Source organism: Ovis canadensis, chromosome 23 (genome assembly GCF_042477335.2).
Source record: "Ovis canadensis isolate MfBH-ARS-UI-01 breed Bighorn chromosome 23, ARS-UI_OviCan_v2, whole genome shotgun sequence".
NCBI classification, from domain to species: domain Eukaryota; kingdom Metazoa; phylum Chordata; class Mammalia; order Artiodactyla; family Bovidae; genus Ovis; species Ovis canadensis.
In genome coordinates, this window is record NC_091267.1 from 58823741 (window position 1) to 58839486 (window position 15746).

A 15746-nucleotide genomic window follows, 5' to 3' on the forward strand; every position below is an offset into this window, starting at 1 on the left:
GAAGGTTTAATAAGGTTAAAAAATAAAAAGGCAGAAGAGTCTCGCAGTCAAGAGCACAGCCTCGGGAGTTGGGCTGCCTGGGTTCTAATTCTGGCTCTGACATTCTCCATCCAACTTGACCTTGGCCAAGTCACTTTACCTCATGGTGCCTCTATCTTTCCATCTGTAAAAATGGAAATAAAAAGAGTAACTTCCTCCTGGGGTGGGGGGAGAAGAGATTTCCTGGAATCCAATGCTTTCTGATGGAGATATAAGTATTGAGAATCAGAAGCCGCTGGTGGGAGAGGGGGAAGCAGGAAGCTGGGGACATGGACCAGCGAGCCCTCCGTGGAAAGCCCTGTTCAGAGGAGAGCCAAGGGGACAGGGCCCACATTAGGGGGTTGCTTTGGACATAAGGGGGCTGGAAAGAGCCTGCACTGGGGATTTCAAGGCGACAGGTGATGAGGAAATGCCTGCCAGGGAGAAGCACTGCTGTCTGCCTTCCTCCAGCCCCAGCCAAGAACTGAGCAGCACAAAGGGGCTTCCTGGAATAAGTTTGCAACCACGGGCACTAATGTAAAGGCATCTCTGAAGTCCAAGTTCCTGTCATTAGTCTCCATTTGCTGTCACACAATAAATGACTAGTGACTTGTGTTCCATGAAAATGCTCTTCCCAGAACGTTAGGGAAGGGAAATAGGCATTTCAGCAAAGCCCAGAGTGACCCCATAGCTTCTGGGCAGGAACCCCCCCAACCTGGGGGTGACACCCAGAAAGAGAACCCTTCCCTTTGGGCTACAGGGGCCCCACACCTCAATATTTTAACTACCCCCCGCAAAAAAAAGCCTCCTTTTCCTCCTAACATCAGACTTGAAATGATCAACCAGCTTTGTGCTGATTTCAACAATATCTCTGCTGGTCCATCAGCCATTTCCACCTCCGTGAGTTAATTTAGAAATGGAAGAAAACTTGGAATATTTCTAACTCAACCTTCTTTTTCTGCAGAAGTGCAGGCTGGGACCCAGAGAGATTTCGAACTTGCCCAAGAGCACACGAGCAGCAGCAGGAGCACACGCTCAGTCATGTGACAGCTCCTGAGTCCCAGTGTCCTCATAGGTTCATGGACCTGTGACCACATATGAGGGTCTGGGGAGAGAGTCATGTCACTCCAGTTTTGGATGGTGTGAGAAGTGACACCCTGACTCGTGACCTTTCACAGTTCTGGTAAAGTTAGAAAGCCTACAAAGTTTTGGTGCCAGACAACATCCTGATATACAGAAACCTATATCATGGGCACAATGGCAGTGAAATAGGACAATTATCCTGAGGTGCTCTCTGTATAATAAAGTGGGATAACCGTGTGTAGCTGTTGGTTCTGGGCCAGGGCTGGATTGTGGAGACTTCTCAGTTTGTCATCACAGCATATCTGCTGAGTGAGTGATTCTGTAAGAGTACTTGTCAAATCCAAACTTCCTCCAGCAGCAAACCAAGCTCCAGGCCAGGGAGGAGAAGCAAACGTCTCCCCCTCTGCTCTCAGCCGAACCCCAAGCTATGAGTGCCCTTGGTGGGGACAGAGAGGATGGTCTGTGCTATGTCGCTTCAGTCATGTCTGACTGTTTGAGAGAACGGTGTATCAGCCCCAAAGGGTGGTGCCATGGAAACTGAGCATTCTCTGAGCTCTGGCCACACCCTCTCAGGACCTCAGTGTGTTTGACCTCCAGATGCTCTTGAGCAGGATAAACACGGTCCTCCCCGCTCCCCGTCCTCACCTCTTTGCTTCTGAGAGACTTATTTGCCTGATGAAGGGCTTTCCCACTTGCCACAATGGGGACCATCCTTGTGATGCTGCACAAATGCCCTGTGCATTGCCTGGAACAATCTGTGTGACCTTGAGTGGGTCACCTCCCAGCTGAGCCTCAAGTCCCTCCACTGTGAAAGGAAGGAAGTGAGCAGCTGGACTAGAAGCACATGGAGGGCCAGGACAGCAACTTGCAGCCTTCTAGTCCCAGGCCTTACCCAGGACGTGGTGCACAAACAGGCTCAGAAAACATTCAGGAATCTGGGGAAAATGCAGCCCCATCCAGTACTGACATTTGGGGACTAGATTTGGAAGCTAGACGTTCTGATGCTATGACCATTCTCTTCAGTGGGTGGTTTTGAGCATGACTTTGAGGGACGGGCTCCCTTTTAGGAGAACATATAAATAAATTGCAAAGGCCATGATGACTCAACCTCAAGACAAGAAACTGAGCTTGAGGCACTTCACAGAGACCTGGAGATGGCTGCATGCAGCCCATGTCTTCCACCTCCGTTTTACTGCGTCTCCTTCCTCTCACCTTTGGTCATTTCCCACTGGGTGCAAAGTGCCTCCACCCAAGCCCATGCTCTTTGGTTAGTGCGCTATATTCGGGACTCTTCCAACTTCTTGGCTCTCTCTCAGACAAAGCCATTGGGTTCCCAGGGATTAAGAGGCCATTTTCACGGTGATGTGCTTGATCTAGCATCTTCTCAAGTGTATCTTCTTCTGGTGGGAAATAATGCTGCCTTCAACCAGTAGTGGTTCAACATGGTGCCATTGTGGGTAGAGAGAAGGCAGACGCTTAGGACCTCACTGACGGTACTCTGACTTTTCAACTGTCCTCCCCACACTGCCTCTGTGCTGTACCCTCTTACTGAAGTCTTTCCATCGTGGTCCCATTCCACCTGTACACACCAGGTTCCACACTCCACCCTGGGGTATGGCCAGCCCAGAATCTGTGATTCAAGGGAATTTCCTGTAAGCCCTTCTCAATAGACTTTTCCTTTGTGAAAATTCCAACTTACAGGAAAATAGGGTTGAGAGGTGTGGGCTATAAAAAAGCTGAGAAAGCTCTAACAAAGTTTACTCAAACAAACAACAAAGATTATGCACTAAATAAAGAAAATATCAGTAATATTTCACATCTTAAATTAGTAATAATGGGTACTAATGAGTTCTGTGCTATTAAATCCATTTACCATCTCTCCCTCCCTGGAAATTTTGCAGTCTCCCTCCCCTGCAGCTTTAATGAGATACTTGTAAATTCATTTTGCTTTGCTGCAGAAAATATTCACCTAAGAAGCATTTGGAATGTGTGGGCCTGGTCCTTGGGTGTCCAAGATTTTACTGGCTCCTGCCTCCTGAGTCTCACTGTGTGATTTGGAAGCTGGAGAGAGAAAAGGCTTTGGCTCACTCTTATTTAACTTAATTGGAAGCCAAGTGTATATTTCTCAAATCTTTTCCTAATGCCTAGTGCCCTGAGCCCAGTCGTTCCCTCCAGATTTCACCTCCCTCCTCCTTCACAAAGGCCATCCAAGGCCAACATTATTTCCTCCAGTTATCTTTATGGTCCCTCAAAAGCTGGCTCCTCACTTCTGCCCACTTTATCCCCATCTTTTTTTATTTCCTGCTCCACCCTTTCCAAGTCCTTCTTTTTCTTATTATTCCTGACACTGACAACTTGCCAATCCCAGGTTGGCTGCTGAGTAAACATGCTGAGGTAAATCAAAGTTTGCTAGAAGTTCTTGTTGCACTGGGGGATGTTGAGCAGGAAGAGCATTGCTGTGGCCCCTTTCAGAGACGCTCCTTTGCATTCAGGGACACTGGAGAGTATGAGGATGAATCTGAGGGACCACGTCATCTCCTAGAGTCGCCTAGCTTGGGTGAAATTGAGAGCCTGATTAACGAGAATTGCATTTCTCTTGGTTTCTTCTCCGCTAGGAGCAGCATTCTGAGGGAAGCATCAGACTCATCTTTTTATAGGATCTACTCTGATTTATTTTTGGCCCTGAGACCTACCCCTCAACTCAGGAAGCTTCACACGGATATTTGAGATCAAAGCATCCAGAATAATTTTGGCTCTGTAGAGAGGTGGTTCTGAAGCGAAATCCCTGTTTGTAGTCAGAGCCAGCCTCATGTTCGGGCAGAACTCACCATTGCTTATGCGATGGAACATGAAGGGCAGTGAAAAGAACTTTAAATTCCACTGGAATGTATTTCTCTCATAAGTGCCTAGAAATTACATCAATTGAGAGTAAGAGTATACTTGGATGAGGTAGCATGACTTATCTTCAGCTTTTTTAAGACAATAATCCAAAAGGAATTTTTCATAATTGCTGTGGATTAATGTTAGGTTGTTTTCCTTCCAGGGAAAGTCTGAGGTGAAATGGACACTGGGATCAATGCAGGGCGGGAGATTAAAATGGAAACGTGGGTGGGGTTAAGATATATACATGGCTATAGAAAAAATAGCTAACCGACAAGGTCCTACTGTATAGCACAGGGACCTATACCCAGTATATTGTAATAATTTATAATGGAAAAAAACCTGAAAAAATAGATATATGTATGTTAACTGAACCACTTCACTGTATACCTGAAGCAAACACAACATTGTAAATCAACTATAATTCAATTAAAAAAATGATTCAATAAGAAAAAAAAAAGGAACATGGAGCAGGAGGGATACAAGGGGGTGGAGGAGAAAATGTAAGAAGCAAACATGCATTTTCCCAGGCGCCAGTCTTACCTGCAAGAAACTCGGTCCTCTCAAATCACCCAAAACATCAAGCTATCATTAAAAGAGTGACAAACCCCAAGCAAAACAAATCAATGTTTCTGTTTTCAGAAATGCAGAGAAAGAGATATTTCTTTTTCCCTCTTCAGCAGTCCCAAACACAGGGCAAATATTTTCCTACTACTCCATAAATCTGGAGTCTGCTGAACTGTAGGGAATTTTCTCTTCAACCGTACTCCATAACAGCATCGAAAGAGAAAATAAAACCTCCGTACCAAAGGCATAGAATTTTAGAGCCAGCTGACTGGCTGGAGCCAGCCCTGGTTTCCAGTGAGTCTCAGCCAGCATCCTCCATTCCGAGCAGGCGAGGGCCTGGTAGGCTGTCTAGCAGGCTCCGTAAATCCCTTGGTTTTAGGGCCCCCTCGTGAAGCTGCCAGGCAGGTATATATTGTCCACTGGAGCCTGAGGGCTCTGAGATATACGATCTGAAGTGGAGACTAGGAAGAGTATATAGTCAGGGAGATTTTTCTGCCTCAGTGACTGTTCCAGGTAATTGAAATGTATCCCTTTAAGGACAAGGGCCGTTCTGAAGTTTTAATTATTTAGTAGGAAAGCTTTCTAAATGGTAGTGTGTGCCTCCTTGAGAGCAGTGTGGTGGAAAACTTTGGAAGCAGGCAGCTTGACATTTGAATCCCAGCCCTACACTTAAAGGGGCTCAGAGGTAAAGAATCTGCCTGCCAATGAAGGAGACGCGGGTTTGATCTCTCGATCAGGAAGATCCCCTGGAGGAGGAAGTGGCAACCCACTGCAGTGTTCTTGCCTGGGAAGTCCCATGAACAGAGGAGCCTGGTGGGCTACAGTCCACGGGGTCAAGAAGAGTCAGACACAGCTGAGCACGCACCTGAGCGCCTACACTTACAAAGTGAATAAATCTGCAGAGGTTTTTGTGGGGCATTTTTTTTGTTTTTAACATCACTGGACTTGAATTTCCTCCCTTTCAAAATGGGATAATGCCTAATTCACAGATTTTTGTGAAATACGGATGAGGCAGATAGCCAGCTGTCCCCTACGTGCTCAGTACACGATCTCTGCTATTGTTGACATCTTTGTGATTATCCCTCCCGTTCTAAAACAAAACATGCTGAACATGCATTAACTTCCCACGTCCCTCATGGTGATCATGTCTCATAAGTGCCCACTTTTGTGATGTGCTGTGATACAGAATGCCCTTGGAAACTGGGAAGTTCCCACATCTCCAAATAAACAGCCCCATCTGCTCTGCTTGCACGATGGCTCGGCCGTCTTCTCCTTCCCGTGAGCCACAGATCATGAATTCACTGCAGTGAAGCTGGGTTCTCTCTCACCTGGGTTCCCTGTAAACGGGGCACCCTAGGGAGCAGTAGGGTAGAGGGGTGAGGCACCCTTTCAGAAAGACTGAACTCCACACTCAGCTCCCTCAGCCAGCAGTCAGGTGGCCTCAGCCTCAGGGAAGCAGACCACGATGATGGCCCTAACCTCGTGGGGGTGATGGTGAGAATTAAGGGAGACAATTCAGATGAAGCCTCTGACATAGTGTTTGGTGCATTGTAGAGGCTCAGTAAACGACAGCTTTTATTATTAACGAAAGGACACAGGGGAACAACCAAGGTCGTTCAACACGCCGCTTGACACTCGACCCAAAAGTGAGCCACAAACTGGTCATAGCTGGGTTTGTGTGTCTCAGGTGGTAAAGAATCTGCCTGTAGTGCAGGCAACCCGGGGTTCATTCCCTGGGTCGGGAAGATCCCCTGGAGAAGCCCATGGCTACCCACTCCAGTATTCTATTCTGGACTGGAAAGTTCTGTGGACAGAGGAGCCTGGCAGGCTACAGTCCATGGGATCGCAAAGAGTAGGACACGACGTAATGACAAACACTTTCACTTTCTATTGCCCTTCAGTCATCTTTTTGGTGTACTTCTGTCTCCTCTTGGGCCTTCCACCTGCTGAGTGAGACAGCACCACAGGGCGTGTAGGTAACCCCCCACTGCGAGGCAGAGTCTGGTGGCGGATGAGCCACTAACCCCCAGGCACCAAGGTTCCAATGAGATAATGCCGCACTGGGCCCACAGCGGGGCAGGAGGTGCCTGCCTTGCCGTGAGCTCGTGACACACGCCAGCCCTCAGCGAAAGGCTCATTGAACAGAGTAAGCTCTCTATGACAGGACTTTGCTTTAGATTTGATGAAAGGTGTATCCGTGCCCAGAACCAGCTGAGCTGAGCAGAGTTGAGCAGGCTCAAGCAGCCCAAGATACGAGCTCTGCCTGGCCTTTACTCAATAGCTCTGATAACTGGGATGCTTCATAAGGTTATCTGACTGATTGGGAGAACGTATTTTTAAATAAATGAGAATACCAGAAGACATTAGAATTCGAACACCTAATAACTGAGTGACCTGGGCAGAATCATTTGTCTTTCTGGAGGGTAAGTTCCCTCATTAAAGGGCAATAAGTACCAAGGCTCCCCAGCAGGGATATGGGGTGAAAAGTAACGTGGGGCCTTATCTAGAGCCAGAAAACCTGAATTCCTATCTGGCCTTTTCTCCCTACTAGTTGGCTGACTTTGGGTATCTTCCTCAGTCGCACCGAACTCAAATTTCCCAGCTCCAAAATGAGGGACTTGGCCTAAAAGATCCTCCCCAGTCCTTGTCAACTCTGAAATCCCACTGGCTTCTCAGGGAAACGGGGGTCATCCCCGTGATGGAGTTTACAGAACTCCACGGCATCCTATCACTGCAAGGCCACTCCCAGCCTGGGGGTACCAAACACTGTCAGCTTCCAGTGAGGTCATGTGGGTGAATTAGCTAGTATTTCAAACCAGGCAGATTAAAATTCTACTTTTTAAAAAAAGAAAGAAATTAAAAACTTGATCGTATGTTAAGGTAGGATTGTGTGTCTGTGTGTGTGTGCACGCACGTGGTGGAGGTACTCTGTGCAACTTACAATTTCTATTTCAGCTGCTCATTTCTCACCAGTGTGAAAGGCTGGAAAGTCTGGAGGGACATTTGCAAATCTGCCCAATGTCAATTCGCCTCGTAGAGCGGTCCATCTTCTTTGGAGTGTGTGTGTGACCTTTGCAGGTTGTCACATCCTGGGCACGGCACCAAGCAGTCCACCAAGGGGGCTGGCGTGGAGGAGCAGGTCCTGAGCCGTGGGGCGGTGCGCGGCAGTTTCCGGGCCCTGTGCCAACCTCCAGATAATTGCCAGCAGCGGGAGAGAGGTAGTCGAGGTTGGCAGAACCTATCTCTGACAGATCGATGGGCCCCTTCTCACCACTGCAGCATTGTGGCAGGGAGGAGAGCTGGAAAGCTGAGATGCATGTGGGGAGGCAGACAGAAGAGTCAGGATGAGGGAGATGGGCAGAAACAGACAATGAAGGGAGAGCAAGAGAACCAACAGAAAAGCAAGAACTAGGATCACAGACATATGAGCTAGAGAGCAAAAAAAAATACAGATTCGTAGAGTAAGACAGTTGGGGGAGAGACAAAGACCGAGAGAGAACCTCAGACACAAAAAGAAAAGAAGAGAGCGAGCTCTGTCTCAGACCACCATCACATCATTAGCCTTGGGAGTTGTTTGGGGTTTAGCGAGAGGAGTGGAGGCCCCAGAGCCAACTGTATATATGTGAGGAGGGGAAAATAGGAGAAAGCCCCCAAACCTGCTGCACTTCCTCCTTGGGCCTCATTGTTGCCAGCTCAGGTCGTGAAAGGAATTTAATGCAAGTCGCCAGGTTGCTTTGCATTCTGGTTTTGTCCCATCTCTCCCAGGCCCAGGCAGGGGAAGTGACTGGTAGAGCTTCCACGGTGGACCTCATTTGCCCTTGCCCTTCACACTTCCTCTGGCCCAGAAAGTGAAGGAACCAAGACAAGGGGTGGACTCCCACAGGGGAGAAGCTGGGTGCTTGGCTAACTGAGAAGCAGCCTTTCAGAGGGCACCCTCGAGGCAGGTAGATGTGTGGGAAGGCAGGAAGTGGAAATTAATGTCAGATTGTAGATATCAGAGACCTCGATTGGATAGGAAATGGGAAGAAGAGCATTCTCCCAGCTTTCTAGATACCTGAGATCTATCAGCAAGAAGAATGACTAGCACTTATTGAGCCCTTCATCATGAGCCAGAACTTCCCATTAGCTGTGCATGTTGTCACCCATGCCATGATAAAGTCTGTCACTTTTTAGCCCCATTCTGTACATGAGCCCTGCAGCCTGATTTCACGTGCTTGTTCCAGGAAGGCCAGAGCTTACTGGTTTGCACCAAGGTGCACAGACTTATTTATGTATGATAATATTCACTGGCCTCCATTTTTGCCTGAGACTGTGCTAGAACTTCAGTCAGTTCAGTTCAGTTCAGTTCATTCGCTCAGTCATGTCTGACTCTTTGCGACCCCATGAATTGCAGCACGCCAGGCCTCCCTGTCCATCACCAACTCCCGGAGTTCACCCAAACTCATGTCCATTGAGTCAGTGATGCCATCTCATCCTCTGTCGTCCCCTTCTCCTCCTGCCCCCAATCCCTCCCAGGATCAGGGTATTTTCCAATGAGTCAGTTCTTCACATCAGGTGGCCAAAGTATTGGAGTTCCAGTTTCAGCATCAGTCCTTCCAATGAACACCAGGACTGATCTTCTTTAGGATGGACTGGTTGGACCTCCTTGCAGTCCAAGGAACTCTCAAGAGTCTTCTCCAACACCACAGTTCAAAAGCATCAATTCTTTGGTGCTCATCTTTCTTCACCATCCAACCCTCACATCCATGCTGCTGCTATTGCTGCTATGTCACTTCAGTTGTGTCTGACTCTGTGCGACCCCATAGACAGCAGCCCACCAGGTTCCCCCATCCCTGGGACTCTCTAGGCTAGAATACTGGAGTGGGTTGCCATTTCCTTCTCCAATGCATGAAAGTGAAAAGAGAAAGTGAAGTCGCTCAGTTGTGTCTGACTCTTAGCGACCCCATGGACTGCAGCCTACCAGGCTCCTCCAGCCATAGGATTTTCCAGGCAAGAGTACTGGAGTGGGGTGCCACTAGAACTTAGTTAATAGGAAAGTGGGGTGGTGGTTGGGGGTGAAGAGGGGACAGAAAAAAAAGATGTTGGACAATGACAAAGGGAGACAGCAGAGCTGCACTCAGGGGTCTGGTGTCTACTGGGGGGAGGATGGTGTGTTCATCAGTGGCTCTTATTAATATGAGTTGTCAGGGATGAAGGCTGAAAGATGCACTATGAGGCATCCCCAGAGCATGCCACTTTCTGAATGGGCATGACAGGCCTGCCACATGGCAGGAGTTCTATCTGAGCCAGGCCTCAAGGCATGAGTTCCAAACATGAGATTGTGAAGTCAAACAGAAGGTGACCTCCAGAGGGATGGAATTACCCAGGCAAAGGCACAGAGGCTGCAGAAACAGGCTGAGATTGGAGTAACTTAGCTCCTATTTTGAGCAAGCTGGGGAGTATAAGAGATGAAACTAGACAGGAAGGTTGAGGCTTCACTGAGGAGAGGGTTAAATTCAGATGCAGCGGGCAGTGATGGAAGATGTCTGGGGAGAAAGAGTGGCAGCCCAGCCCTCTGTGTGATCCTGTGAACCAATGCACGGCCACATTCCCTGGTTCTTTCAGTCAACAAACATCCATCGAGCATACCACTGCATGCCTAACCCTGTGGAGACAGAAGGGCACATCAGCGAACAAAGGAGGCAGAATTCCCTGCCTCGTGGAGCTCTCATTCTTGCAAGGGCACACGCATTTTATGCCTTATCTACCAATAATGGGATACTGGCCATGCAGGCAGGACTTTTTAGATTCATAAGCCAACAGGAATCAACCCCCTAGGAGACTGCAGTGCTGCTTTGTGAAGACACCTGGTCTTGGGCAGCTGAGCAACCAAGCAAAGGCATCTGGGACCTATGATGAGACAAGTTACAGACAGAAGGGGTTATATTAGCAGGACTCTCTTGATTGCAATTAACAAATTAAACTGGCTTGAGTAAAAGTTGATTTACAGGCTCATGTAGCCAACTCCAGAAAAAACACCGGTGGGAGCTGGCTTCATGAATAACGAGGTTCTATCTCTATTTACACTTCTCTGCGGGTGTTATGTCATTTCCTCAAAGTGGCTATTGTTGAGGATTTGGCATCAGCCCCTACAGCTTCATATCCTGACAGTTCAATAGCCAGGGGGGAAAGTTGGCTTCCTCTGTCCAGCTCTGCTTGGAAATTCCTAGGGAAGGGTTCTGGCTGGCCTAGTTTGGGTCACATGGGCATCTCTTGGGCCAATCTGATAGCCAAGGAGATAAGGTTCCACGATGCAGCCAAGCTAGTTACCGGTTCCCCTTTATGGCTGATAGAAGAGGGAAGAGAAATAATAGATATCTGCCACTAGGATTGTGACAACTTAAAACCCACCTATTTTTTTAATGGGCAATTATGTTGAGGGATGACCCCAGCATCTCTCAAATACATAATAAAGGGTCACTTCTACTCAATTAGTCTAGGGCATTATTACTGCTCTTCCACTCCACCCTCACAAATGATAAAGTGACACCGTTGAACAATTTAGAAAAAGTAAAAATGCAGTTTGAATAAACTCTAGGAAAAAGATAAAGTGGAGGATTTCAAAGATACAGTGGGAGGGGGGGTGGGAGTGGGATGGAAGAGCGGGGTCATTCAGAACCAAACCAGGTACCTACAAGTTCCAGGGCTCACAGAACTGCAGGCACAGAGCCTCCTGCCTGCAATCCCAGAGTATCAAGGTAGGACTGGTGCTGACTCTCATACCAGCCACCACCCCCACCTCCCAGCAGGATTGGGAAAGCTGGTCAGGGACAGTGCCTTCAGCTAGAGACTCTTCATTAGCTGAGAAGGCCAGCCCTGCAGGAAATCCCAAGCTGAGGAACAAGAACAATTTGAAAAGATGCAGGAGGCATTAAGCCAGAATGGTTCTCCAGGGGGTGGCAGGGCTAAGTGGAAACTCAGGCAAAGAAAACCAAAGGGGATGGAGTGAGGCCATCATTCAGGAGAGAAAAAGAATGCGTACCATCGGTGGGGGGGGGGGGGGGCGGAGAGGGGTATCCTCACAAGGCAGGAGAAATCAAAAGCAAAATAAGAAGACATTTTAACAAAAATCAATGTTTTAAAAATACATTCTTAGACTTCCAGAGAGAAGTTCTAGAAACTTGAGGTAGAGACACAGCTTTCTCTATATATAGAATATCACACTGGAAACAAAAACCAGAAGCCTAGCCCCGCTTGCACCAGTGATGTATCAACTTTATTTCTTTGTTTGCAAGTGAGCTAACAGTCTCCGTCTTGCATACAGCATCATGTGGGGGGTCCACCGAGATGATGGCTAGGGAAGAAGTTCTTAAAATATTAAGCAACTCTATTGTAATTAATTAGGCTAGGTGAATAATTAGGAAATGACAGTTAGAAATTGGGTCACCATAATCCTGCAAGAGAGGGGGACAGTGAAGAAGACTGTTTAAAGCTCAGGTGAGCTGGCATCTTCAGATGCTATATTTTTTAAAAAGTGTATATGCTTGCTGAGTACCTATTATATTCTTGGTCCCTTGAAAGATGCCAAGGACATGTAGAAGAAGCCCAAGATAGTATCCCTGAGGCTTACTGTCTATCATACGAGATAAACTTGTCCAAATAAATGCAATTCGTAGCATGAATTATGATAAAGCCAAGCTGGGCATTGGTGATAAATATCAGAGTAGAGATCACGGGCTAGTGCACCAGGGAGAGCTGCCCTTACAGTTGCTCTGGAAGCTGGATTTGGATAAATAAGCAGAGAAAGGGGAAAGCAAGACCATGAGGAAGATGATTAAGATGCATGTGAGCATCATGTGATAGCATGTGTACATGGCAAGCTGGGAGGTGTTTTTGGTGTGACTAAAACAATGCATGAGACGGGAGTGATGGACAACTGTGCTGGGAAAGATGTCATATCCAGTCTCAGAAAAGTCTTGACATCAGTTGAGGGAATCAGTTGTAAAGGAGAGGAAATCTACTGGAGACCTTGGAGCAAAGGGGCTGGATTGACCCAGTGATGCTTTAGGAAGATAGGTGCAGGCGCCGAATGCTGAATTAACAGGAGGAGTGGGCTGGCGGCAAAATACTCAGAGAAGAGAGGCTCAGGAGTGCACGAGGTGATGGCTGGGTGCTACACAGAGGGAATGGAAAATAAGAAAGAGACAGCAGGACTTAATAACTAGTTGCATATGAAGAATGAGGGATGATATGGGGTAAAGATACCTCAGTTGCCTCAATGCTAAAGAAACTGGATTAGTGACAGAAGGTTTAGGTTGTGTGCTATGTCCTGCGCCTGGCAGGGTTTGAAGGCAAAGAATGCTTCCCGGAAAAGCGGCATGATTATGAAGTGTTAAAGTTTACCTCTGTCTGCACCAGATAGAGTAAAGAGCATTCAGAGAGAGGAAACAGTACGGGCTGAAATAAAGGCAGTCAGTCAGTCAGTTCAGTCGCTCAGTCATGTCCGACTCGGCGACCCCATGGACTGCAGCACGCCAGGCCTCCCTGTCCATCATCAACACCCAGAGCTTACTCAAACTCATGTCCACTGAGTCGGTGATGCCATCCAACCATCTCATCCTCTGTCCTCGCCTCCTCCAGCCTTCAATCTTTCCCAGCATCAGGCTCTTTTCAAATGAGTCAGCTCTTCACCTCAGGTGGCCAAAGTATTGGAGTTTCAGCTTCGGCATCAGTCTGATGCTGAAGATGCTGTTGCTGAAACAAAAGCAAGGAGGTGTGAAAAAGAGAACTCCCAGTTGCAGGATGTCTCTGAATATGGGAAGAGTGGGAGAAGGCTGGAGACCTAGGCAGGGTCCAGAGCACAGAGGAACTTGACCTTTATGCAGTGTGTTATGGGGAACAGGACAGACACCCTGCCAGGTTTTTATTTTGCAGCTATTTGTACAAATATAAGGAGTTGGAAAGGATAGATAGTCCCAAGATGTGACTCAAAGCATTCTCTAACTGAAGTCTGTCCTAGTGGCTGCTGGGCGGTCCCACGGATAACTGCCTGCACATGCGCCCCAGCCTGAGTCGAGCAGACACTCACCCCCTCACTCTGTGTCACCGCACAGCTCTGAATGTGGGGCAGCCACGACCAAAGAGAAGACTTGGCCAGGGGCACAGAGGCGACCTAGTCCTAGGACCGAGCCCGGCTGCGGTGGCGGTAGCCATCGGGTGCTTGCTTAGGCAGTGCTTTAGAAGCAGCCCGGAACCCTGGCAGCCGTTCCTCAACCACGATTCGTGCAGACGGTATAGATTTTCAGGGTAATCAGCGCGCGAATCGTGATGCCTCTCTACAACAGGGCGTGGGCAGCAGAAGCTGGGGACAGTTTATCCGCCGTGAGGGACAGTGGGGACTTGCACCTGAGGCTCCCAAGGCTGCTTCTGAGCATAGCGTGAGAAACAACTGTGGGCACCTCCGCAGGAAGCCCACCGGGGAAGCTTGGCCCTCCGGCTGCGGCTGACACACGCGGAGAGCCTGCCTGAGCCCCTGAGCTTCAGCACTGCTTCACTCTGGGTCCAGGGTCCTGGTCCCGAGAGAGGGGAAAACAGGAACTTCAGGAAACAAAGTCAGGTGGGGATCGGATCCCACCCCTGGTAGGGTAGTAATGGCCACTGAGCGGAGGAGAAACCCTGCCTCACTCCAGGCTCCAGCTCCAGTCCCTCCACCTCCAGTCGCACCCGCCCCCACCAAAGGAACAGCTGCCAGTTCTCCCTGAGGGAAGGTATCACTTGCCTCGTGTAAAATCCAGCCCTCCCACCAAACGCACTGGGCACACACAGTCTGTAGAGGGATGTTCAACCATTCAAGACCACAATGGGTAACAGTTTCACCTGAATTCATAGAGGCAGAGAGAGTTAAAGCAAATTGAAAAGGGAGAGAAACTCCCCTCATTGAAAGAGCAAGAGAAACCCCCCCAAATAAATAATAAAACAGAAATAAACAATTTAGCACATAAAGAACTCAAAGCATTAGAAATTTAAAAAAAAATGTTAACCAAATTGTGGAAAATAATAGATGAAAATGTTTTTTTTTTTTTAAAAAAAAGGTGTAATAAGAAGCTTGAAAATATTTTAAAAAGAAAACAATCAGAAATGAAAAATTCAGTGAGTGAAATTAAAAAGAAAACACTAGCAAGAATGAATAGCAACTAACTGACACTGAGGAAGGAATAAGTGATCTGGAAGATAGAATAATGGAAACTACCCAATGAGAACAATAATAAAAGTGAAATTTAAAAAATGGAAACAATACAAGATCTCTGGAATAAGATTAAGCATGCAAACATTCATACTATACGGGTCCCAGAAAGAAGAGAGGGATCAAAAATGTATTTGAGGAAATTATGACTGAAAACTTCCCAAACCTGAAGAAGGAAACAGATATCCAGGTACAGGAAGCATAGAGGGTCCCAAATAAGAAGAACTCAAACAGACTCACAACAAGACACATCATAATTAAAATGTGTTAAAGAAAAAGAGAGAATTCTGAAAGCATCAAGGAAAAAAAATAATAAAGAGTTACATACAAGGAAATTCACAGAAAACTATCAGCTGATTTCTCTGCAGAAACATCGCAGGCCAGAAGGGAGTGGTAGAATATATTCAATACTGGCAATTTAATTTCTGGGTCCTCTGGCTTTTAAAAATCCAGCTTGAACATCTGGAAGTTCTTGGTTCACATACTGTTGAAGCTTAGCTTGGAGAATTTTGAGTATTACTTTACTAGCATGTGAAATGAGTGCATTCGTGCAGTAGTTTGAACATTCTTTGGCATTGCCCTTATTTGTGACTGGAATGAAAATTGACTTTTCCAGTCCTGTGGTCACTGCTGAGTTTTCCAAATTTGCTGGCATATTGAGTGCAGCACTTTAACAGCATCATCTTTGAAACAGCTCAGCTGGAATTCATCACCTCCACTAGCTTTGTTCATAGTGATGCTTTCTAAGGCCCACTTGACTTCTCAGTCGAACATCTCTGGCTCTAGGTTAGTGATCACACCATCGTGGTTATCTGGGTCATGAAGGTCTTTTTTTGTATAATTCTTCTGTGTATTCTTGCCACTTTTAGTATCATCTGCTTCTTTTAGGACCATACCATTTCTGTCCTTTATTGTGCCCATCTTTGCATGAAATGTTCCCTTGGTGTCTCTAATTTTCTTGAAGAGATCGCTAGTC

General features: G+C 47.3%; 1 protein-coding gene and 1 long non-coding RNA gene across 2 annotated transcripts in view; one reads left to right on the plus strand and one right to left on the minus strand.

Annotated features, from left to right (window-relative positions):
• SLC14A2 (solute carrier family 14 member 2) overlaps nucleotides 1-15746 on the plus strand; it is a 495750-nt gene that overhangs the window by 257169 nt on the left and 222835 nt on the right. The window lies entirely within an intron of this gene.
• The window catches only part of LOC138428380 (uncharacterized), a 72539-nt gene continuing 68570 nt past the window's right edge, over nucleotides 11778-15746 (minus strand). Inside the window, exon 7 of the long non-coding RNA XR_011252425.1 lies at nucleotides 11778-13281. This is a non-coding gene — a long non-coding RNA (uncharacterized lncRNA). The remainder of the gene's footprint in view (nucleotides 13282-15746) is intronic.